At 77.0% G+C, this 19,207-nt stretch overlaps 18 non-coding genes across 18 annotated transcripts; all 18 read right to left on the bottom strand.

The window, feature by feature from the left end:
* Nucleotides 1-517: 517 nt before the first annotated feature.
* LOC149745578 (5S ribosomal RNA) lies at nt 518-636 on the bottom strand. The gene has a single exon (XR_016389825.1). It is a non-coding gene; the product is annotated as a 5S ribosomal RNA (ribosomal RNA).
* A 933-nt stretch (nt 637-1,569) lies between these two features.
* Nucleotides 1,570-1,688, bottom strand: LOC149745577 (5S ribosomal RNA). Its single transcript, XR_016389824.1, has one exon. It is a non-coding gene; the product is annotated as a 5S ribosomal RNA (ribosomal RNA).
* A 931-nt stretch (nt 1,689-2,619) lies between these two features.
* LOC149745576 (5S ribosomal RNA) lies at nt 2,620-2,738 on the bottom strand. Its single transcript, XR_016389659.1, has one exon. It is a non-coding gene; the product is annotated as a 5S ribosomal RNA (ribosomal RNA).
* Nucleotides 2,739-3,670: 932 nt separating this feature from the next.
* On the bottom strand, nt 3,671-3,789 carry LOC149745575 (5S ribosomal RNA). The gene has a single exon (XR_016389743.1). It is a non-coding gene; the product is annotated as a 5S ribosomal RNA (ribosomal RNA).
* Nucleotides 3,790-4,721: 932 nt separating this feature from the next.
* LOC149745574 (5S ribosomal RNA) lies at nt 4,722-4,841 on the bottom strand. The gene has a single exon (XR_016390313.1). It is a non-coding gene; the product is annotated as a 5S ribosomal RNA (ribosomal RNA).
* A 932-nt stretch (nt 4,842-5,773) lies between these two features.
* LOC149745573 (5S ribosomal RNA) lies at nt 5,774-5,892 on the bottom strand. The gene has a single exon (XR_016390780.1). It is a non-coding gene; the product is annotated as a 5S ribosomal RNA (ribosomal RNA).
* A 933-nt stretch (nt 5,893-6,825) lies between these two features.
* LOC149745572 (5S ribosomal RNA) lies at nt 6,826-6,944 on the bottom strand. The gene has a single exon (XR_016390030.1). It is a non-coding gene; the product is annotated as a 5S ribosomal RNA (ribosomal RNA).
* Nucleotides 6,945-7,866: 922 nt separating this feature from the next.
* Nucleotides 7,867-7,985, bottom strand: LOC149745571 (5S ribosomal RNA). Its single transcript, XR_016390779.1, has one exon. It is a non-coding gene; the product is annotated as a 5S ribosomal RNA (ribosomal RNA).
* Nucleotides 7,986-8,919: 934 nt separating this feature from the next.
* LOC149745570 (5S ribosomal RNA) lies at nt 8,920-9,038 on the bottom strand. The gene has a single exon (XR_016389965.1). It is a non-coding gene; the product is annotated as a 5S ribosomal RNA (ribosomal RNA).
* Nucleotides 9,039-9,973: 935 nt separating this feature from the next.
* LOC149745569 (5S ribosomal RNA) lies at nt 9,974-10,092 on the bottom strand. Its single transcript, XR_016390778.1, has one exon. It is a non-coding gene; the product is annotated as a 5S ribosomal RNA (ribosomal RNA).
* Nucleotides 10,093-11,023: 931 nt separating this feature from the next.
* LOC149745568 (5S ribosomal RNA) lies at nt 11,024-11,142 on the bottom strand. The gene has a single exon (XR_016390148.1). It is a non-coding gene; the product is annotated as a 5S ribosomal RNA (ribosomal RNA).
* Nucleotides 11,143-12,075: 933 nt separating this feature from the next.
* LOC149745567 (5S ribosomal RNA) lies at nt 12,076-12,194 on the bottom strand. The gene has a single exon (XR_016390115.1). It is a non-coding gene; the product is annotated as a 5S ribosomal RNA (ribosomal RNA).
* Nucleotides 12,195-13,126: 932 nt separating this feature from the next.
* On the bottom strand, nt 13,127-13,246 carry LOC149745566 (5S ribosomal RNA). Its single transcript, XR_016390424.1, has one exon. It is a non-coding gene; the product is annotated as a 5S ribosomal RNA (ribosomal RNA).
* Nucleotides 13,247-14,179: 933 nt separating this feature from the next.
* On the bottom strand, nt 14,180-14,299 carry LOC149745565 (5S ribosomal RNA). Its single transcript, XR_016390312.1, has one exon. It is a non-coding gene; the product is annotated as a 5S ribosomal RNA (ribosomal RNA).
* Nucleotides 14,300-15,233: 934 nt separating this feature from the next.
* On the bottom strand, nt 15,234-15,352 carry LOC149745564 (5S ribosomal RNA). Its single transcript, XR_016390088.1, has one exon. It is a non-coding gene; the product is annotated as a 5S ribosomal RNA (ribosomal RNA).
* Nucleotides 15,353-16,285: 933 nt separating this feature from the next.
* On the bottom strand, nt 16,286-16,404 carry LOC149745563 (5S ribosomal RNA). Its single transcript, XR_016390114.1, has one exon. It is a non-coding gene; the product is annotated as a 5S ribosomal RNA (ribosomal RNA).
* Nucleotides 16,405-17,336: 932 nt separating this feature from the next.
* Nucleotides 17,337-17,456, bottom strand: LOC149745562 (5S ribosomal RNA). The gene has a single exon (XR_016390402.1). It is a non-coding gene; the product is annotated as a 5S ribosomal RNA (ribosomal RNA).
* Nucleotides 17,457-18,389: 933 nt separating this feature from the next.
* On the bottom strand, nt 18,390-18,508 carry LOC149745561 (5S ribosomal RNA). The gene has a single exon (XR_016390113.1). It is a non-coding gene; the product is annotated as a 5S ribosomal RNA (ribosomal RNA).
* Between the last annotated feature and the right edge of the window lie 699 nt (nt 18,509-19,207).

Genomic DNA, 19,207 nt, shown 5'->3' with positions numbered 1-19,207 from the left:
CCTCAGCCCCGGCGAGGCCACCCTTGCCCGCACACCACCCGCCGAGCTCAGGAGCCCGCCCCTGGCGGCCGGCAGGCCCGGGGAAGCGGCCCCTGCCCTCGATCCCGCTCCCGCACCTGGCAGCGGCGGCGACACGGCGGGGGGCGGGGCTTTTGCTGGAGGGAGCTGTGGAGGGACACAGCCACCGGCACACAGGTGGCGGCCCCGGGGCGGGGCGCCGGTGGGGGCGGCCAGGTGCAGGTCGACGGGCTCGCTGGCCGAAGGGACGGCAACCGGGCCCGCGGCGGAGCCTGGGTCCGGGCCAGGCACCCCGGGGGCGTCTGGGGTGCGGCTGCCTTCCAGGGCCGCCTTCTGGCCGCCTGGCGGGCCGGGCCGGCGGGGAGCGCCCCCTCCGGCGCGCGTGCCGTGGTGGGAGGGGCCTGAGGAGGCGGGGCCTGCAGCGGGGCCCCGGCGCGGGCGGAGCCGGCGGCCACCGCCCGCGGGCGAGTTAAAGGAGAAGGCGGAGCGGGAGGCAAAAAGCCTACAGCACCCGGTATTCCCAGGCGGTCTCCCATCCAAGTACTAACCAGGCCCGACCCTGCTTAGCTTCCGAGATCAGACGAGATCGGGCGCGTTCAGGGTAGTATGGCCGTAGACGGGGGCGGGGACGGCGGGCTGCCTCTTGAGGCCCACTTTCGCTGGCGCTTGCGCCTCACCGCCAGCCTGGCGGTCAGCCCGCCCCGGCAGGACCCCGTCGCCCGCCCAGGCAGGGGGAACGGAGGTCTCGGGTACCGGGCGGTGGCGGAGGCGGAGGGTTTGGCCACCCCCTCCCAGCCGAGGGCGGGCGTGACCCAGCGAACCCTTCGGCGCTTGGCGCCCCGCCAAGATCCCGCCCGTCGCTCACAGTGACGTGGCCCCGGAGGCTTCAGTGCCCGGGGCCCGCGGTCCCTTGGGCATCGCCCCTGCCCGCCAACGCGGCGCTAGGCGCCGCCCAGCCGCAACCCGGGCCGGCCCTCCTGCCCGACAGCAGCTGGCCCGAAGCCACTGGGAGCCACCATCGTGTCGCCACGGCCCCTCAGCCCCGGCGAGGCCACCCTTGCCCGCACACCACCTGCCGGGCTCAGGAGCCCGCCCCTGGCGGCCGGCAGGCCCGGGGAAGCAGCCCCTGCCCTCGATCCCGCTCCCGCACCCGGCCGCGGCGGCGACACGGCGGGGGGCGGGGCTTTTGCCGGAGGGAGCTGTGGAGGGACACACCCACCGGCACACAGGTGGCGGCCCCGGGGCGGGGCGCCGGTGGGGGCGGCCAGGTGCAGGTCGAGGGGCTCGCTGGCCGAAGGGACGGCAACCGGGCCCGCGGCGGAGCCTGGGTCCGGGCCAGGCACCCCGGGGGCGTCTGGGGTGCGGCTGCCTTCCAGGGCCGCCTTCTGGCCGCCTGGCGGGCCGGGCCGGCGGGGAGCGCCCCCTCCGGCGCGCGCGCCGTGGTGGGAGGGGCCTGAGGAGGCGGGGCCTGCAGCGGGGCCCCGGCGCCGGCGGAGCCGGCGGCCACCGCCCGCGGGCGAGTTAAAGGAGAAGGCGGAGCGGGAGGCAAAAAGCCTACAGCACCCGGTATTCCCAGGCGGTCTCCCATCCAAGTACTAACCAGGCCCGACCCTGCTTAGCTTCCGAGATCAGACGAGATCGGGCGCGTTCAGGGTAGTATGGCCGTAGACGGGGGCGGGGACGGCGGGCTGCCTCTTGAGGCCCACTTTCGCTGGCGCTTGCGCCTCACCGCCAGCCTGGCGGTCAGCCCACCCCGGCAGGACCCCGTCGCCCGCCCAGGCAGGGGGAACGGAGGTCTCGGGTACCGGGCGGTGGCGGAGGCGGAGGGTTTGGCCACCCCCTCCCAGCCGAGGGCGGGCGTGACCCAGCGAACACTTCGGCGCTTGGCGCCCCGCCAAGATCCCGCCCGTCGCTCACAGGGACGTGGCCCCGGAGGCTTCAGGGCCCGGGGCCCGCGGTCCCTTGGGCATCGCCCCTGCCCGCTCACGCGGCGCTAGGCGCCGCCCGGCCGCAGCCCGGGCCGGCCCTCCTGCCCGACAGCAGCTGGCCCGAAGCCACTGGGAGCCACCATCGTGTCGCCACGGCCCCTCAGCCCCGGCGAGGCCACCCTTGCCCGCACACCACCCGCCGAGTTCAGGAGCCCGCCCCTGGGGCCGGCAGGCCCGGGGAAGCGGCCCCTGCTCTCGATCCCGCTCCCGCACCGGGCCGCGGCGGCGACACGGCGGGGGCGGGGCTTTTGCCGGAGGGAGCTGTGGAGGGACACACCCACCGGCACACAGGTGGCGGCCCCGGGGCGGGGCGCCGGTGGGGGCGGCCAGGTGCAGGTCGACGGGCTCGCTGGCCGAAGGCACGGCAACCGGGCCCGCGGCGGAGCCTGGGTCCGGGCCAGGCACCCCGGGGGCGTCTGGGGTGCGGCTGCCTTCCAGGGCCGCCTTCTGGCCGCCTGGCGGGCCGGGCCGGCGGGGAGCGCCCCCTCCGGCGCGCGCGCCGTGGTGCGAGGGGCCTGAGGAGGCGGGGCCTGCAGCGGAGCCCCGGCGCGGGCGGAGCCGGCGGCCAGCGCCCGCGGGCGAGTTCAAGGAGAAGGCGGAGCGGGAGGCAAAACGCCTACAGCACCCGGTATTCCCAGGAGGTCTCCCATCCAAGTACTAACCAGGCCCGACCCTGCTTAGCTTCCGAGATCAGACGAGATCGGGCGCGTTCAGGGTGGTATGGCCGTAGACGGGACGGGGACGGCGGGCTGCCTCTTGAGGCCCACTTTCGCTGGCGCTTGCGACTCACCGCCAGCCTGGCGGTCAGCCCGCCCCGGCAGGACCCCGTCGCCCGCCCAGGCAGGGGGAACGGAGGTCTCGGGTACCGGGCGGTGGCGGAGGCGGAGGGTTTGGCCACCCCCTCCCAGCCGAGGGCGGGCGTGACCCAGCGAACCCTTCGGCGCTTGGCGCCCCGCCCAAGATCCGGCCCGTCGCTCACAGGGACGTGGCCCCGGAGGCTTCAGGGCCCGGGGCCCGCGGTCCCTTGGGCATCGCCCCTGCCCGACCACGCGGCGCTAGGCGCCGCCCGGCCGCATCCCGGGCCGGCCCTCCTGCCCGACAGCAGCTGGCCCGAAGCCACTGGGAGCCACCATCGTGTCGCCACGGCCCCACAGCCCCGGCGAGGCCACCCTTGCCCGCACACCACCCGCCGAGCTCAGGAGCCCGCCCCTGGCGGCCGGCAGGCCCGGGGAAGCGGCCCCTGCCCTCGATCCCGCTCCCGCACACGGCCGCGGCGGCGACACGGCGGGGGCTGGGCTTTTGCGAGAGGGAGCTGTGGAGGGACACACCCACCGGCACACAGGTGGCGGCCCCGGGGCGGGGCGCCGGTGGGGGCGGCCAGGTGCAGGTCGACGGGCTCGCTGGCCGAAGGCACGGCAACCGGGCCCGCGGCGGAGCCTGGGTCCGGGCCAGGCACCCCGGGGGCGTCTGGGGTGCGGCTGCCTTCCAGGGCCGCCTTCTGGCCCCCTGGCGGGCCGGGCCGGCGTGGAGCGCCCCCTCCGGCGCGCGCGCCGTGGTGGGAGGGGCCTGAGGAGGCGGGGCCTGCAGCGGGGCCCCGGCGCGGGCGGAGCCGGCGGCCACCGCCCGCGGGCGAGTTAAAGGAGAAGGCGGAGCGGGAGGCAAAAAGCCTACAGCACCCGGTATTCCCAGGCGGTCTCCCATCCAAGTACTAACCAGGCCCGACCCTGCTTAGCTTCCGAGATCAGACGAGATCGGGCGCGTTCAGGGTGGCATGGCCGTAGACGGGACGGGGACGGCGGGCTGCCTCTTGAGGCCCACTTTCGCTGGCGCTTGCGCCTCACCGCCAGCCTGGCGGTCAGCCCGCCCCGGCAGGACCCCGTCGCCCGCCCAGGCAGGGGGAACGGAGGTCTCGGGTACCAGGCGGTGGCGGAGGCGGAGGGTTTGGCCACCCCCTCCCAGCCGAGGGCGGGCGTGACCCAGCGAACCATTCGGCGCTTGGCGCCCCGCCCAAGATCCGGCCCGTCGCTCACAGGGACGTGGCCCCGGAGGCTTCAGGGCCCGGGGCCCGCGGTCCCTTGGGCATCGCCCCTGCCCGCCCACGCGGCGCTAGGCGCCGCCCAGCCGCAGCCCGGGGCGGCCCTCCTGCCCGACAGCAGCTGGCCCGAAACCACTGGGAGCCACCATCGTGTCGCCACGGCCCCTCAGCCCCGGCGAGGCCACCCTTGCCCGCACACCACCCGCCGAGCTCAGGAGCCCGCCCCTGGCGGCCGGCAGGCCCGGGGAAGAGGCCCCTGCCCTCGATCCCGCTCCCGCACCCGGCCGCGCCGGCGACACGGCGGGGGGCGGGGCTTTTGCCGGAGGGAGCTGTGGAGGGACACACCCACCGGCACACAGGTGGCGGCCCCGGGGCGGGGCGCCGGAGGGGGCGGCCAGGTGCAGGTCGAGGGGCTCGCTGGCCGAAGGGACGGCAACCGGGCCCACGGCGGAGCCTGGGTCCGGGCCAGGCACCCTGGGGGCGTCTGGGGTGCGGCTGCCTTCCAGGGCCGCCTTCTGGCCGCCTGGCGGGCCGGGCCGGCGGGGAGCGCCCCCTCCGGCGCGTGCGCCGTGGTGGGAGGGGCCTGAGGAGGAGGGGCCTGCAGCGGGGCCCCGGCGCGGGCGGAGCCGGCGGCCACCGCCCGCGGGCGAGTAAAGGAGAAGGCGGAGCGGGAGGCAAAAAGCCTACAGCACCCGGTATTCCCAGGCGGTCTCCCATCCAAGTACTAACCAGGCCCGACCCTGCTTAAGCTTCCGAGATCAGACGAGATCGGGCGCGTTCAGGGTGGTATGGCCGTAGACGGGGGCGGGGACGGCGGGCTGCCTCTTGAGGCCCACTTTCGCTGGCGCTTGCGCCTCACCGACAGCCTGGCGGTCAGCCCGCCCCGGCAGGACCCCGTCGCCCGCCCAGGCAGGGGGAACGGAGGTCTCGGGTACCGGGCGGTGGCGGAGGCGGAGGGTTTGGCCACCCCCTCCCAGCCGAGGGCGGGCGTGACCCAGCGAACCCTTCGGCGCTTGGCGCCCCGCCAAGATCCCGCCCGTCGCTCACAGGGACGTGGCCCCGGAGGCTTCAGGGCCCGGGGCCCACGGTCCCTTGGGCATCGCCCCTGCCCGCCCACGCGGCGCTAGGCGCCGCCCGGCCGCAGCCCGGGCCGGCCCTCCTGCCCGACAGCAGCTGGCCCGAAGCCACTGGGAGCCACCATCGTGTCGCCACGGCCCCTCAGCCCCGGCGAGGCCACCCTTGCCCGCACACCACCCGCCGAGCTCAGGAGCCCGCCCCTGGCGGCCGGCAGGCCCGGGGAAGCGGCCCCTGCCCTCGATCCCGCTCCCGCACCCGGCCGCGGCGGCGACACGGCGGGGGCGGGGCTTTTGCCGGAGGGAGCTGTGGAGGGACACACCCACCGGCACACAGGTGGCGGCCCCGGGGCGGGGCGCCGGTGGGGGCGGCCAAGTGCAGGTCGACGGGCTCGCTGGCCGAAGGCACGGCAACCGGGCCCGCGGCGGAGCCTGGGTCCGGGCCAGGCACCCCGGGGGCATCTGGGGTGCGGCTGCCTTCCAGGGCCGCCTTCTGGCCGCCTGGCGGGCCGGACCGGCGGGGAGCGCCCCCTCCGGCGCGCGCGCCGTGGTGCGAGGGGCCTGAGGAGGCGGGGCCTGCAGCGGAGCCCCGGCGCGGGCGGAGCCGGCGGCCACCGCCCGCGGGCGAGTTCAAGGAGAAGGCGGAGCGGGAGGCAAAAAGCCTACAGCACCCGGTATTCCCAGGCGGTCTCCCATCCAAGTACTAACCAGGCCCGACCCTGCTTAGCTTCCGAGATCAGACGAGATCGGGCGCGTTCAGGGTGGTATGGCCGTAGACGGGACGGGGACGGCGGGCTGCCTCTTGAGGCCCACTTTCGCTGGCGCTTGCGCCTCACCGCCAGCCTGGCGGTCAGCCCGCCCCGGCAGGACCCCGTCGCCCGCCCAGGCAGGGGGAACGGAGGTCTCGGGTACCGGGCGGTGGCGGAGGCGGAGGGTTTGGCCACCCCCTCCCAGCGGAGGGCGGGCGTGACCCAGCGAACCCTTCGGCGCTTGGCGCCCCGCCCAAGATCCGGCCCGTCGCTCACAGGGACGTGGCCCCGGAGGCTTCAGGGCCCGGGGCCCGCGGTCCCTTGGGCATCGCCCCTGTCCGCCCACGCGGCGCTAGGCGCCGCCCGGCCGCAGCCCGGGCCGGCCCTCCTGCCCGACAGCAGCTGGCCCGAAGCCACTGGGAGCCACCATCGTGTCGCCACGGCCCCTCAGCCCCGGCGAGGCCACCCTTGCCCGCACACCACCCGCCGGGCTCAGTAGCCCGCCCCTGGCGGACGGCAGGCCAGGGGAAGCGGCCCCTGCCCTCGATCCCGCTCCCGCACCCGGCCGCGGCGGCGACACGGCGGGGGGCGGGGCTTTTGCCGGAGGGAGCTGTGGAGGGACACACCCACCGGCACACAGGTGGCGGCCCCGGGGCGGGTCGCCGGTGGTGGCGGCCAGGTGCAGGTCGAGGGGCTCGCTGGCGGAAGGCACGGCAATCGGGCCCGCGGCGGAGCCTGGGTCTGGGCCAGGCACCCCGGGGGCGTCTGGGGTGCGGCTGCCTTCCAGGGCCGCCTTCTGGCCGCCTGGCGGGCCGGGCTGGCGGGGAGCGCCCCCTCCGGCGCGCGCGCCGTGGTGGGAGGGGCCTGAGGAGGCGGGGCCTGCAGCGGGACCCGGGCGCGGGCGGAGCCGGCGGCCACCGCCCGCGGGCGAGTTAAAGGAGAAGGCGGAGCGGGAGGCAAAAACCCTACAGCACCCGGTATTCCCAGGCGGTCTCCCATCCAAGTACTAACCAGGCCCGACCCTGCTTAGCTTCCGAGATCAGACGAGATCGGGCGCGTTCAGGGTGGTATGGCCGTAGACGGGGGCGGGGACGGCGGGCTGCCTCTTGAGGCCCACTTTCGCTGGCGCTTGCGCCTCACCGCCAGCCTGGCGGTCAGCCCGCCCCGGCAGGACCCCGTCGCCCGCCCAGGCAGGGGGAACGGAGGTCTCGGGTACCGGGCGGTGGCGGAGGCGGAGGGTTTGGCCACCCCCTCCCAGCCGAGGGCGGGCGTGACCCAGCGAACCCTTCGGCGCTTGGCGACCCGCCCAAGATCCGGCCCGTCGCTCACAGGGACGTGGCCCCGGAGGCTTCAGGGCCCGGGGCCCGCGGTCCCTTGGGCATCGCCCCTGCCCGCCCACGCGGCGCTAGGCGCCGCCCATCCGCAGCCCGGGCCGGCCCTCCTGCCCGACAGCAGCTGGCCCGAAGCCACTGGGAGCCACCATCGTGTCGCCACGGCCCCTCAGCCCCGGCGAGGCCACCCTTGCCCGCACACCACCCGCCGAGCTCAGGAGCCCGCCCCTGGCGGCCGGCAGGCCCGGGGAAGCGGCCCCTGCCCTCGATCCCGCTCCCGCACCCGGCCGCGGCGGCGACACGGCGGGGGGCGGGGCTTTTGCCGGAGGGAGCTGTGGAGGGACACACCCACCGGCACACAGGTGGCGGCCCCGGGGCGGGGCGCCGGTGGGGGCGGCCAGGTGCAGGTCGAGGGGCTCGCTGGCCGAAGGGACGGCAACCGGGCCCGCGGCGGAGCCTGGGTCCGGGCCAGGCACCCCGGGGGCGTCTGGGGTGCGGCTGCCTTCCAGGGCCGCCTTCTGGCTGGGCCGGCGGGGAGCGCCCCCTCCGGCGCGCGCGCCGTGGTGGGAGGGGCCTGAGGAGGCGGGGCCTGCAGCGGGGCCCCGGCGCGGGCCGAGCCGGCGGCCACCGCCCGCGGGCGAGTTAAAGGAGAAGGCGGAGCGGGAGGCAAAAAGCCTACAGCACCCGGTATTCCCAGGCGGTCTCCCATCCAAGTACTAACCAGGCCCGACCCTGCTTAGCTTCCGAGATCAGACGAGATCGGGCGCGTTCAGGGTGGTATGGCCGTAGACGGGGGCGGGGACGGCGGGCTGCCTCTTGAGGCCCACTTTCGCTGGCGCTTGCGCCTCACCGCCAGCCTGGCGGTCAGCCCGCCCCGGCAGGACCCCGTCGCCCGCCCAGGCAGGGGGAACGGAGGTCTCGGGTACCGGGCGGTGGCGGAGGCGGAGGGTTTGGCCACCCCCTCCCAGCCGAGGGCGGGCGTGACCCAGCGAACCCTTCCGCGCTTGGCGCCCCGCCCAAGATCCGGCCCGTCGCTCACATGGACGTGGCCCCGGAGGCTTCAGGGCCCGGGGCCCGCGGTCCCTTGGGCATCGCCCCGGCCCGCCCACGCTGCGCTAGGCGCCGCCCAGCCGCAACCCGGGCCGGCCCTCCTGCCCGACAGCAGCTGGCCCGAAGCCACTGGGAGCCACCATCGTGTCGCCACGGCCCCTCAGCCCCGGCGAGGCCACCCTTGCCCGCACACCACCCGCCGAGATCAGGAGCCCGCCCCTGGCGGCCGGCAGGCCCGGGGAAGCGGCCCCTGCCCTCGATCCCGCTCCCGCACCCGGCAGCGGCGGCGACACGGCGGGGGGCGGGGCTTTTGCCGGAGGGAGCTGTGGAGGGACACACCCACCGGCAAACAGGTGGCGGCCCCGTGGCGGGGCGCCGGTGGGGGCGGCCAGGTGCAGGTCGACGGGCTCGCTGGCCGAAGGGACGGCAACCGGGCCCGCGGCGGAGCCTGGGTCCGGGCCAGGCACCCCGGGGGCGTCTGGGGTGCGGCTGCCTTCCAGGGCCGCCTTCTGGCCGCCTGGCGGGCCGGGCCGGCGGGGAGCGCCCCCTCCGGCGCGCGCGCCGTGGTGGGAGGGGCCTGAGGAGGCGGGGCCTGCAGCGGGGCCCCGGCGCGGGCGGAGCCGGCGGCCACCGCCCGCGGGCGAGTTAAAGGAGAAGGCGGAGCGGGAGGCAAAATGCCTACAGCACCCGGTATTCCCAGGCGGTCTCCCATCCAAGTACTAACCAGGCCCGACCCTGCTTAGCTTCCGAGATCAGACGAGATCGGGCGCGTTCAGGGTAGTATGGCCGTAGACAGGGGCGGGGACGGCGGGCTGCCTCTTGAGGCCCACTTTCGCTGGCGCTTGCGCCTCACCGCCAGCCTGGCGGTCAGCCCGCCCCGGCAGGACCCCGTCGCCCGCCCAGGCAGGGGGAACGGAGGTCTCGGGTACCGGGCGGTGGCGGAGGCGGAGGGTTTGGCCACCCCCTCCCAGCCGAGGGCGGGCGTGACCCAGCGAACCCTTCGGCGCTTGGCGCCCCGCCCAAGATCCGGCCCGTCGCTCACAGGGACGTGGCCCCGGAGGCTTCAGGGCCCGGGGCCCGCGGTCCCTTGGGCATCGCCCCTGCCCGCCCACGCGGCGCTAGGCGCCGCCCATCCGCAGCCCGGTCCGGCCCTCCTGCCCGACAGCAGCTGGCCCGAAGCCACTGGGAGCCACCATCGTGTCGCCACGGCCCCTCAGCCCCGGCGAGGCCACCCTTGCCCGCACACCACCCGCCGAGCTCAGGAGCCCGCCCCTGGCGGCCGGCAGGCCCCTGGGAAGCGGCCCCTGCCCTGGATCCCGCTCCCGCACCCGGCCGCGGCGGCGACACGGCGGGGGGCGGGGCTTTTGCCGGAGGGAGCTGTGGAGGGACACACCCACCGGCACAAAGGTGGCGGCCCCGGGGCGGGGCGCCGGTGGGGGCGGCCAGGTGCAGGTCGAGGGGCTCGCTGGCCGAAGGGACGGCAACCGGGCCCGCGGCGGAGCCTGGGTCCGGGCCAGGCACCCCGGGGGCGTCTGGGGTGCGGCTGCCTTCCAGGGCCGCCTTCTGGCCGCCTGGCGGGCCGGGCCGGCGGGGAGCGCCCCCTCCGGCGCGCGCGCCGTGGTGGGAGGGGCCTGAGGAGGCGGGGCCTGCAGCGGGGCCCCGGCGCGGGCGGAGCCGGCGGCCACCGCCCGCGGGCGAGTTAAAGGAGAAGGCGGAGCGGGAGGCAAAAAGCCTACAGCACCCGGTATTCCCAGGCGGTCTCCCATCCAAGTACTAACCAGGCCCGACCCTGCTTAGCTTCCGAGATCAGACGAGATCGGGCGCGTTCAGGGTGGTATGGCCGTAGACGGGGGCGGGGACGGCGGGCTGTCTCTTGAGGCCCACTTTCGCTGGCGCTTGCGCCTCACCGCCAGCCTGGCGGTCAGCCCGCCCCGGCAGGACCCCGTCGCCCGCCCAGGCAGGGGGAACGGAGGTCTCGGGTACCGGGCGGTGGCGGAGGCGGAGGGTTTGGCCACCCCCTCCCAGCCGAGGGCGGCGTGACCCAGCGAACCCTTCGGCGCTTGGCGCCCCGCCAAGATCCCGCCCGTCGCTCACAGGGACGTGGCCCCGGAGGCTTCAGTGCCCGGGGCCCGCGGTCCCTTGGGCATCGCCCCTGCCCGCCCACGCGGCGCTAGGCGCCGCCCAGCCGCAGCCCGGGCCGGCCCTCCTGCCCGACAGCAGCTGGCCCGAAGCCACTGGGAGCCACCATCGTATCGCAACGGCCCCTCAGCCCCGGCGAGGCCACCCTTGCCCGCACACCACCCGCCGAGCTCAGGAGCCCGCCCCTGGCGGCCGGCAGGCCCGGGGAACCGGCCCCTGCCCTCGATCCCGCTCCCGCACCCGGCAGCGGCGGCGACACGGCGGGGGCGGGGCTTTTGCCGGAGGGAGCTGTGGAGGGACACACCCACCGGCACACAGGTGGCGGCCCCGGGGCGGGGCGCCGGTGGGGGCGGCCAGGTGCAGGTCGAGGGGCTCGCTGGCCGAAGGGACGGCAACCGGGCCCGCGGCGGAGCCTGGGTCCGGGCCAGGCACCCCGGGGGCGTCTGGGGTGCGGCTGCCTTCCAGGGCCGCCTTCTGGCCGCCTGGCGGGCCGGGCCGGCGGGGAGCGCCCCCTCCGGCGCGCGCGCCGTGGTGGGAGGGGCCTGAGGAGGCGGGGCCTGCAGCGGGGCCCCGGCGCGGGAGGAGCCGGCGGCCACCGCCCGCGGGCGAGTTAAAGGAGAAGGCGGAGCGGGAGGCAAAAACCCTACAGCACCCGGTATTCCCAGGCGGTTTCCCATCCAAGTACTAACCAGGCCCGACCCTGCTTAGCTTCCGAGATCAGACGAGATCGGGCGCGTTCAGGGTGGTATGGCCGTAGACGGGACGGGGACGGCGGGCTGCCTCTTGAGGCCCACTTTCCCTGGCGCTTGCGCCTCACCGCCAGCCTGGCGGTCAGCCCGCCCCGGCAGGACCCCGTCGCCCGCCCAGGCAGGGGGAACGGAGGTCTCGGGTACCGGGCGGTGGCGGAGGCGGAGGGTTTGGCCACCCCCTCCCAGCCGAGGGCGGGCGTGACCCAGCGAACCCTTCGGCGCTTGGCGCCCCGCCCAAGATCCGGCCCGTCGCTCACAGGGACGTGGCCCCGGAGGCTTCAGGGCCCGGGGCCCGCGGTCCCTTGGGCATCGCCCCTGCCCGCCCACGCGGCGCTAGGCGCCGCCCGGCCGCAGCCCGGGCCGGCCCTCCTGCCCGACAGCAGCTGGCCCGAAGCCACTGGGAGCCACCATCGTGTCGCCACGGCCCCTCAGCCCCGGCGAGGCCACCCTTGCCCGCACACCACCCGCCGAGCTCAGGAACCCGCCCCTGGCGGCCGGCAGGCCCGGGGAAGCGGCCCCTGCCCTGGATCCCGCTCCCGCACCCGGCCGCGGCGGCGACACGGCGGGGGGCGGGGCTTTTGCCGGAGGGAGCTGTGGAGGGACACACCCACCGGCACACAGGTGGCGGCCCCGGGGCGGGGCGCCGGTGGGGGCGGCCAGGTGCAGGTCGAGGGGCTCGCTGGCCGAAGGGACGGCAACCGGGCCCGCGGCGGAGCCTGGGTCCGGGCCAGGCACCCCGGGGGCGTCTGGGGTGCGGCTGCCTTCCAGGGCCGCCTTCTGGCCGCCTGGCGGGCCGGGCCGGCGGGGAGCGCCCCCTCTGGCGCGCGCGCCGTGGTGCGAGGGCCCTGAGGAGGCGGGGCCTGCAGCGGAGCCCCGGCGCGGGCGGAGCCGGCGGCCAGCGCCCGCGGGCGAGTTCAAGGAGAAGGCGGAGCGGGAGGCAAAAAGCCTACAGCACCCCGTATTCCCAGGCGGTCTCCCATCCAAGTACTAACCAGGCCCGACCCTGCTTAGCTTCCGAGATCAGACGAGATCGGGCGCGTTCAGGGTGGTATGGCCGTAGACGGGACGGGGACGGCGGGCTGCCTCTTGAGGCCCACTTTCCCTGGCGCTTGCGCCTCACCGCCAGCCTGGCGGTCAGCCCGCCCCGGCAGGACCCCGTCGCCCGCCCAGGCAGGGGGAACGGAGGTCTCGGGTACCGGGCGGTGGCGGAGGCGGAGGGTTTGGCCACCCCCTCCCAGCCGAGGGCGGGCGTGACCCAGCGAACCCTTCGGCGCTTGGCGCCCCGCCCAAGATCCGGCCCGTCGCTCACAGGGACGTGGCCCCGGAGGCTTCAGGGCCCGGGGCCCGCGGTCCCTTGGGCATCGCCCCTGCCCGCCCATGCGGCGCTAGGCGCCGCCCAGCCGCAGCCCGGGCCGGCCCTCCTGCCCGACAGCAGCTGGCCCGAAGCCACTGGGAGCCACCATCGTGTCGCCACGGCCCCTCAGCCCCGACGAGGCCACCCTTGCCCGCACACCACCCGCCGAGCTCAGGAGCCCGCCCCTGGCGGCCGGCAGGCCCGGGGAAGCGGCCCCTGCCCTCGATCCCGCTCCCGCACCCGGCCGCGGCGGCGACACGGCAGGGGGCGGGGCTTTTGCCGGAGGGAGCTGTGGAGGGACACACCCACCGGCACACAGGTGGCGGCCCCGGGGCGGGGCGCCGGTGGGGGCGGCCAGGTGCAGGTCGAGGGGCTCGCTGGCCGAAGGGACGGCAACCGGGCCCGCGGCGGAGCCTGGGTCCGGGCCAGGCACCCCGGGGGCGTCTGGGGTGCGGCTGCCTTCCAGGGCCGCCTTCTGGCCGCCTGGCCGCCCGGGCCGGCGGGGAGCGCCCCCTCCGGCGCTCGCGCCGTGGTGGGAGGGGCCTGAGGAGGAGGGGCCTGCAGCGGGGCCCCGGCGCGGGCGGAGCCGGCGGCCACCGCCCGCGGGAGAGTAAAGGAGAAGGCGGAGCGGGAGGCAAAAAGCCTACAGCACCCGGTATTCCCAGGCGTTCTCCCATCCAAGTACTAACCAGGCCCGACCCTGCTTAAGCTTCCGAGATCAGACGAGATCGGGCGCGTTCAGGGTGGTATGGCCGTAGACGGGGGCGGGGACGGCGGGCTGCTTCTTGAGGCCCACTTTCGCTGGCGCTTGCGCCTCACCGCCAGCCTGGCGGTCAGCCCGCCCCGGCTGGACCCCGTCGCCCGCCCAGGCAGGGGGAACGGAGGTCTCGGGTACTGGGCGGTGGCGGAGGCGGAGGGTTTGGCCACCCCCTCCCAGCCGAGGGCGGGCGTGACCCAGCGAACCCTTCGGCGCTTGGCGCCCCGCCCAAGATCCGGCCCGTCGCTCACAGGGACGTGGCCCCGGAGGCTTCAGGGCCCGGGGCCCGCGGTCCCTTGGGCATCGCCCCTGCCCGCCCACGCGGCGCTAGGCGCCGCCCAGCCGCAGCCCGGGCCGTCCCTCCTGCCCGACAGCAGCTGGCCCGCAGCCACTGGGAGCCACCATCGTGTCGCCACGGCCCCTCAGCCCCGGCGAGGCCACCCTTGCCCGCACACCACCCGCCGAGCTCAGGAGCCCGCCCCTGGCGGCCGGCAGGCCCGGGGAAGCGGCCCCTGCCCTCGATCCCGCTCCCGCACCCGGCCGTGGCGGCGACACGGCGGGGGGCGGGGCTTTTGCCGGAGGGAGCTGTGGAGGGACACACCCACCGGCACACAGGTGGCGGCCCCGGGGCGGGGCGCCGGTGGGGGCGGCCAGGTGCAGGTCGAGGAGCTCGCTGGCCGAAGGGACGGCAACCGGGCCCGCGGCGGAGCCTGGGTCCGGGCCAGGCACCCTGGGGGCGTCTGGGGTGCGGCTGCCTTCCAGGGCCGCCTTCTGGCCGCCTGGCGGGCCGGGCCGGCGGGGAGCGCCTCCTCCGGCGCTCGCGCCGTGGTGGGAGGGGCCTGAGGAGGAGGGGCCTGCAGCGGGGCCCCGGCGCGGGCGGAGCCGGCGGCCACCACTCGCGGGCGAGTAAAGGAGAAGGCGGAGCGGGAGGCAAAAAGCCTACAGCACCCGGTATTCCCAGGCGGTCTCCCATCCAAGTACTAACCAGGCCCGACCCTGCTTAAGCTTCCGAGATCAGACGAGATCGGGCGCGTTCAGGGTGGTATGGCCGTAGACGGGGGCGGGGACGGCGGGCTGCCTCTTGAGGCCCACTTTCGCTGGCGCTTGCGCCTCACCGCCAGCCTGGCGGTCAGCCCGCCCCGGCAGGACCCCGTCGCCCGCCCAGGCAGGGGGAACGGAGGTCTCGGGTACCGGGCGGTGGCGGAGGCGGAGGGTTTGGCCACCCCCTCCCAGCCGAGGGCGGGCGTGACCCAGCGAACCATTCGGCGCTTGGCGCCCCGCCCAAGATCCCGCCCGTCGCTCACAGGGACATGGCCCCGGAGGCTTCAGGGCCCGGGGCACGCGGTCCCTTGGGCATCGCCCCTGCCCGCCCACGCGGCGCTAGGAGCCGCCCAGCCGCAGCCCGGGCCGGCCCTCCTGCCCGACAGCAGCTTGCCCGAAGCCACTGGGAGCAACCATCGTGTCGCCACGGCCCCTCAGCCCCGGCGAGGCCACCCTTGCCCGAACACCACCCGCCGGGCTCAGTAGCCCGCCCCTGGCGGCCGGCAGGCCCGGGGAAGCGGCCCCGGCCCTCGATCCCGCTCCCGCACCCGGCCGCGGCGGCGACACGGCGGGGGGCGGGGCTTTTGCCGGAGGGAGCTGTGGAGGGACACACCCACCGGCACACAGGTGGCGGCCCCGGGGCGGGGCGCCAGTGGGGGCGGCCAGGTGCAGGTCGAGGGGCTCGCTGGCCGAAGGCACGGCAACCGGGCCCGCGGCGGAGCCTGGGTCCGGGCCAGGCACCCCGGGGGCGTCTGGGGTGCGGCTGCCTTCCAGGGCCGCCTTCTGGCCGCCTGGCGGGCCGGGACGGCGGGGAGCGCCCCCTCCGGCGCGCGCGCCGTGGTGGGAGGGGCCTGAGGAGGCGGGGCTTGCAGCGGGGCCCCGGCGCGGGCGGAGCCGGCGGCCACCGCCCGCGGGCGAGTTAAAGGAGAAGGCGGAGCGGGAGGCAAAAAGCCTACAGCACCCGGTATTCCCAGGCGGTCTCCCATCCAAGTACTAACCAGGCCCGACCCTGCTTAGCTTCCGAGATCAGACGAGATCGGGCGCGTTCAGGGTGGTATGGCCGTACACGGGGGCGGGGACGGCGGGCTGCCTCTTGAGGCCCACTTTCGCTGGCGCTTGCGCCTCACCGCCAGCCTGGCGGTCAGCCCGCCCCGGCAGGACCCCGTCGCCCGCCCAGGCAGGGGGAACGGAGGTCTCGGGTACCGGGCGGTGGCGGAGGCGGAGGGTTTGGCCACCCCCTCCCAGCCGAGGGCGGGCGTGACCCAGCGAACACTTCGGCGCTTGGCGCCCCGCCAAGATCCCGCCCGTCGCTCACAGGGACGTGGCCCCGGAGGCTTCAGGGCCCGGGGCCCGCGGTCCCTTGGGCATCGCCCCTGCCCGCCCACGCGGCGCTAGGCGCCGCCCGGCCGCAGCCCGGGCCGGCCCTCCTGCCCGACAGCAGCTGGCCCGAAGCCACTGGGAGCCACCATCGTGTCGCCACGGCCCCTCAGCCCCGGCGAGGCCACCCTTGCCCGCACACCACCCGCCGAGCTCAGGAACCCGCCCCTGGCGGCCGGCAGGCCCGGGGAAGCGGCCCCTGCCCTGGATCCCGCTCCCGCACCCGGCCGCGGCGGCGACACGGCGGGGGGCGGGGCTTTTGCCGGAGGGAGCTGTGGAGGGACACACCCACCGGCACACAGGTGGCGGCCCCGGGGCGGGGCGCCGGTGGGGGCGGCCAGGTGCAGGTCGAGGGGCTCGCTGGCCGAAGGGACGGCAACCGGGCCCGCGGCGGAGCCTGGGTCCGGGCCAGGCACCCCGGGGGCGTCTGGGGTGCGGCTGCCTTCCAGGGCCGCCTTCTGGCCGCCTGGCGGGCCGGGCCGGCGGGGAGCGCCCCCTCTGGCGCGCGCGCCGTGGTGCGAGGGCCCTGAGGAGGCGGGGCCTGCAGCGGAGCCCCGGCGCGGGCGGAGCCGGCGGCCAGCGCCCGCGGGCGAGTTCAAGGAGAAGGCGGAGCGGGAGGCAAAAAGCCTACAGCACCCCGTATTCCCAGGCGGTCTCCCATCCAAGTACTAACCAGGCCCGACCCTGCTTAGCTTCCGAGATCAGACGAGATCGGGCGCGTTCAGGGTGGTATGGCCGTAGACGGGACGGGGACGGCGGGCTGCCTCTTGAGGCCCACTTTCGCTGGCGCTTGCGCCTCACCGCCAGCCTGGCGGTCAGCCCGCCCCGGCAGGACCCCGTCGCCCGCCCAGGCAGGGGGAACGGAGGTCTCGGGTACCGGGCGGTGGCGGAGGCGGAGGATTTGGCCACCCCCTCCCAGCCGAGGGCGGGCGTGACCCAGCGAACCCTTCGGCGCTTGGCGCCCCGCCCAAGATCCGGCCCGTCGCTCACAGGGACGTGGCCCCGTAGGCTTCAGGGCCCGGGGCCCGCGGTCCCTTGGGCATCGCCCCTGACCGCCCACGCGGCGCTAGGCGCCGCCCGGCCGCAGCCCGGGCCGGCCCTCCTGCCCGACAGCAGCTGGCCCGAAGCCACTGGGAGCCACCATCGTGTCGCCACGGCCCCTCAGCCCCGGCGAGGCCACCCTTGCCCGCACACCACCCGCCGAGCTCAGGAGCCCGCCCCTGGCGGCCGGCAGGCCCGGGGAAGCGGCCCCTGCCCTCGATCCCGCTCCCGCACCCGGCCGCGGCGGCGACACGGCGGGGGCGGGGCTTTTGCCGGAGGGAGCTGTGGAGGGACACACCCACCGGCACACAGGTGGCGGCCCCGGGGCGGGGCGCCGGTGGGGGCGGCCAGGTGCAGGTCGAGGGGCTCGCTGGCCGAAGGGACGGCAACCGGGCCCGCGGCGGAGCCTGGGTCCGGGCCAGGCACCCCGGGGGCGTCTGGGGTGCGGCTGCCTTCCAGGGCCGCCTTCTGGCCGCCTGGCGGGCCGGGCCGGCGGGGAGCGCCCCCTCCGGCGCGCGCGCCGTGGTGGGAGGGGCCTGAGGAGGCGGGGCCTGCAGCGGGGCCCCGGCGCGGGCGGAGCCGGCGGCCACCACCCGCGGGCGAGTTAAAGGAGAAGGCGGAGCGGGAGGCAAAATGCCTACAGCACCCGGTATTCCCAGGCGGTCTCCCATCCAAGTACTAACCAGACCCGACCCTGCTTAAGCTTCCGAGATCAGACGAGATCGGGCGCGTTCAGGGTGGTATGGCCGTAGACGGGGGCGGGGACGGCGGGCTGCCTCTTGAGGCCCACTTTCGCTGGCGCTTGCGCCTCACCGCCAGCCTGGCGGTCAGCCCGCCCCGGCAGGACCCCGTCGCCCGCCCAGGCAGGGGGAACGGAGGTCTCGGGTACCGGGCGGTGGCGGAGGCGGAGGGTTTGGCCACCCCCTCCCAGCCGAGGGCGGGCGTGACCCAGCGAACACTTCGGCGCTTGGCGCCCCGCCAAGATCCCGCCCGTCGCTCACAGGGACGTGGCCCCGGAGGCTTCAGGGCCCGGGGCCCGCGGTCCCTTGGGCATCGCCCCTGCCCGCCCACGCGGCGCTAGGCGCCGCCCGGCCGCAGCCCGGGCCGGCCCTCCTGCCCGACAGCAGCTGGCCCGAAGCCACTGGGAGCCACCATCGTGTCGCCACGGCCCCTCAGCCCCGGCGAGGCCACCCTTGCCCGCACACCACCCGCCGAGCTCAGGAACCCGCCCCTGGCGGCCGGCAGGCCCGGGGAAGCGGCCCCTGCCCTGGATCCCGCTCCCGCACCCGGCCGCGGCGGCGACACGGCGGGGGGCGGGGCTTTTGCCGGAGGGAGCTGTGGAGGGACACACCCACCGGCACACAGGTGGCGGCCCCGGGGCGGGGCGCCGGTGGGGGCGGCCAGGTGCAGGTCGAGGGGCTCGCTGGCCGAAGGGACGGCAACCGGGCCCGCGGCGGAGCCTGGGTCCGGGCCAGGCACCCCGGGGGCGTCTGGGGTGCGGCTGCCTTCCAGGGCCGCCTTCTGGCCGCCTGGCGGGCCGGGCCGGCGGGGAGCGCCCCCTCTGGCGCGCGCGCCGTGGTGCGAGGGCCCTGAGGAGGCGGGGCCTGCAGCGGAGCCCCGGCGCGGGCGGAGCCGGCGGCCAGCGCCCGCGGGCGAGTTCAAGGAGAAGGCGGAGCGGGAGGCAAAAAGCCTACAGCACCCCGTATTCCCAGGCGGTCTCCCATCCAAGTACTAACCAGGCCCGACCCTGCTTAGCTTCCGAGATCAGACGAGATCGGGCGCGTTCAGGGTGGTATGGCCGTAGACGGGACGGGGACGGCGGGCTGCCTCTTGAGGCCCACTTTCGCTGGCGCTTGCGCCTCACCGCCAGCCTGGCGGTCAGCCCGCCCCGGCAGGACCCCGTCGCCCGCCCAGGCAGGGGGAACGGAGGTCTCGGGTACCGGGCGGTGGCGGAGGCGGAGGATTTGGCCACCCCCTCCCAGCCGAGGGCGGGCGTGACCCAGCGAACCCTTCGGCGCTTGGCGCCCCGCCCAAGATCCGGCCCGTCGCTCACAGGGACGTGGCCCCGTAGGCTTCAGGGCCCGGGGCCCGCGGTCCCTTGGGCATCGCCCCTGACCGCCCACGCGGCGCTAGGCGCCGCCCGGCCGCAGCCCGGGCCGGCCCTCCTGCCCGACAGCAGCTGGCCCGAAGCCACTGGGAGCCACCATCGTGTCGCCACGGCCCCTCAGCCCCGGCGAGGCCACCCTTGCCCGCACACCACCCGCCGAGCTCAGGAGCCCGCCCCTGGCGGCCGGCAGGCCCGGGGAAGCGGCCCCTGCCCTCGATCCCGCTCCCGCACCCGGCCGCGGCGGCGACACGGCGGGGGCGGGGCTTTTGCCGGAGGGAGCTGTGGAGGGACACACCCACCGGCACACAGGTGGCGGCCCCGGGGCGGGGCGCCGGTGGGGGCGGCCAGGTGCAGGTCGAGGGGCTCGCTGGCCGAAGGGACGGCAACCGGGCCCGCGG

This window comes from Delphinapterus leucas, chromosome 19, assembly GCF_059928025.1.
Source record: "Delphinapterus leucas isolate spDelLeu-1000000601 "Yukka" chromosome 19, BTC_Dleu_Yukka2, whole genome shotgun sequence".
Lineage (NCBI taxonomy): Eukaryota > Metazoa > Chordata > Mammalia > Artiodactyla > Monodontidae > Delphinapterus > Delphinapterus leucas.
This window is presented reverse-complemented; position numbering and strand designations above follow the sequence as displayed.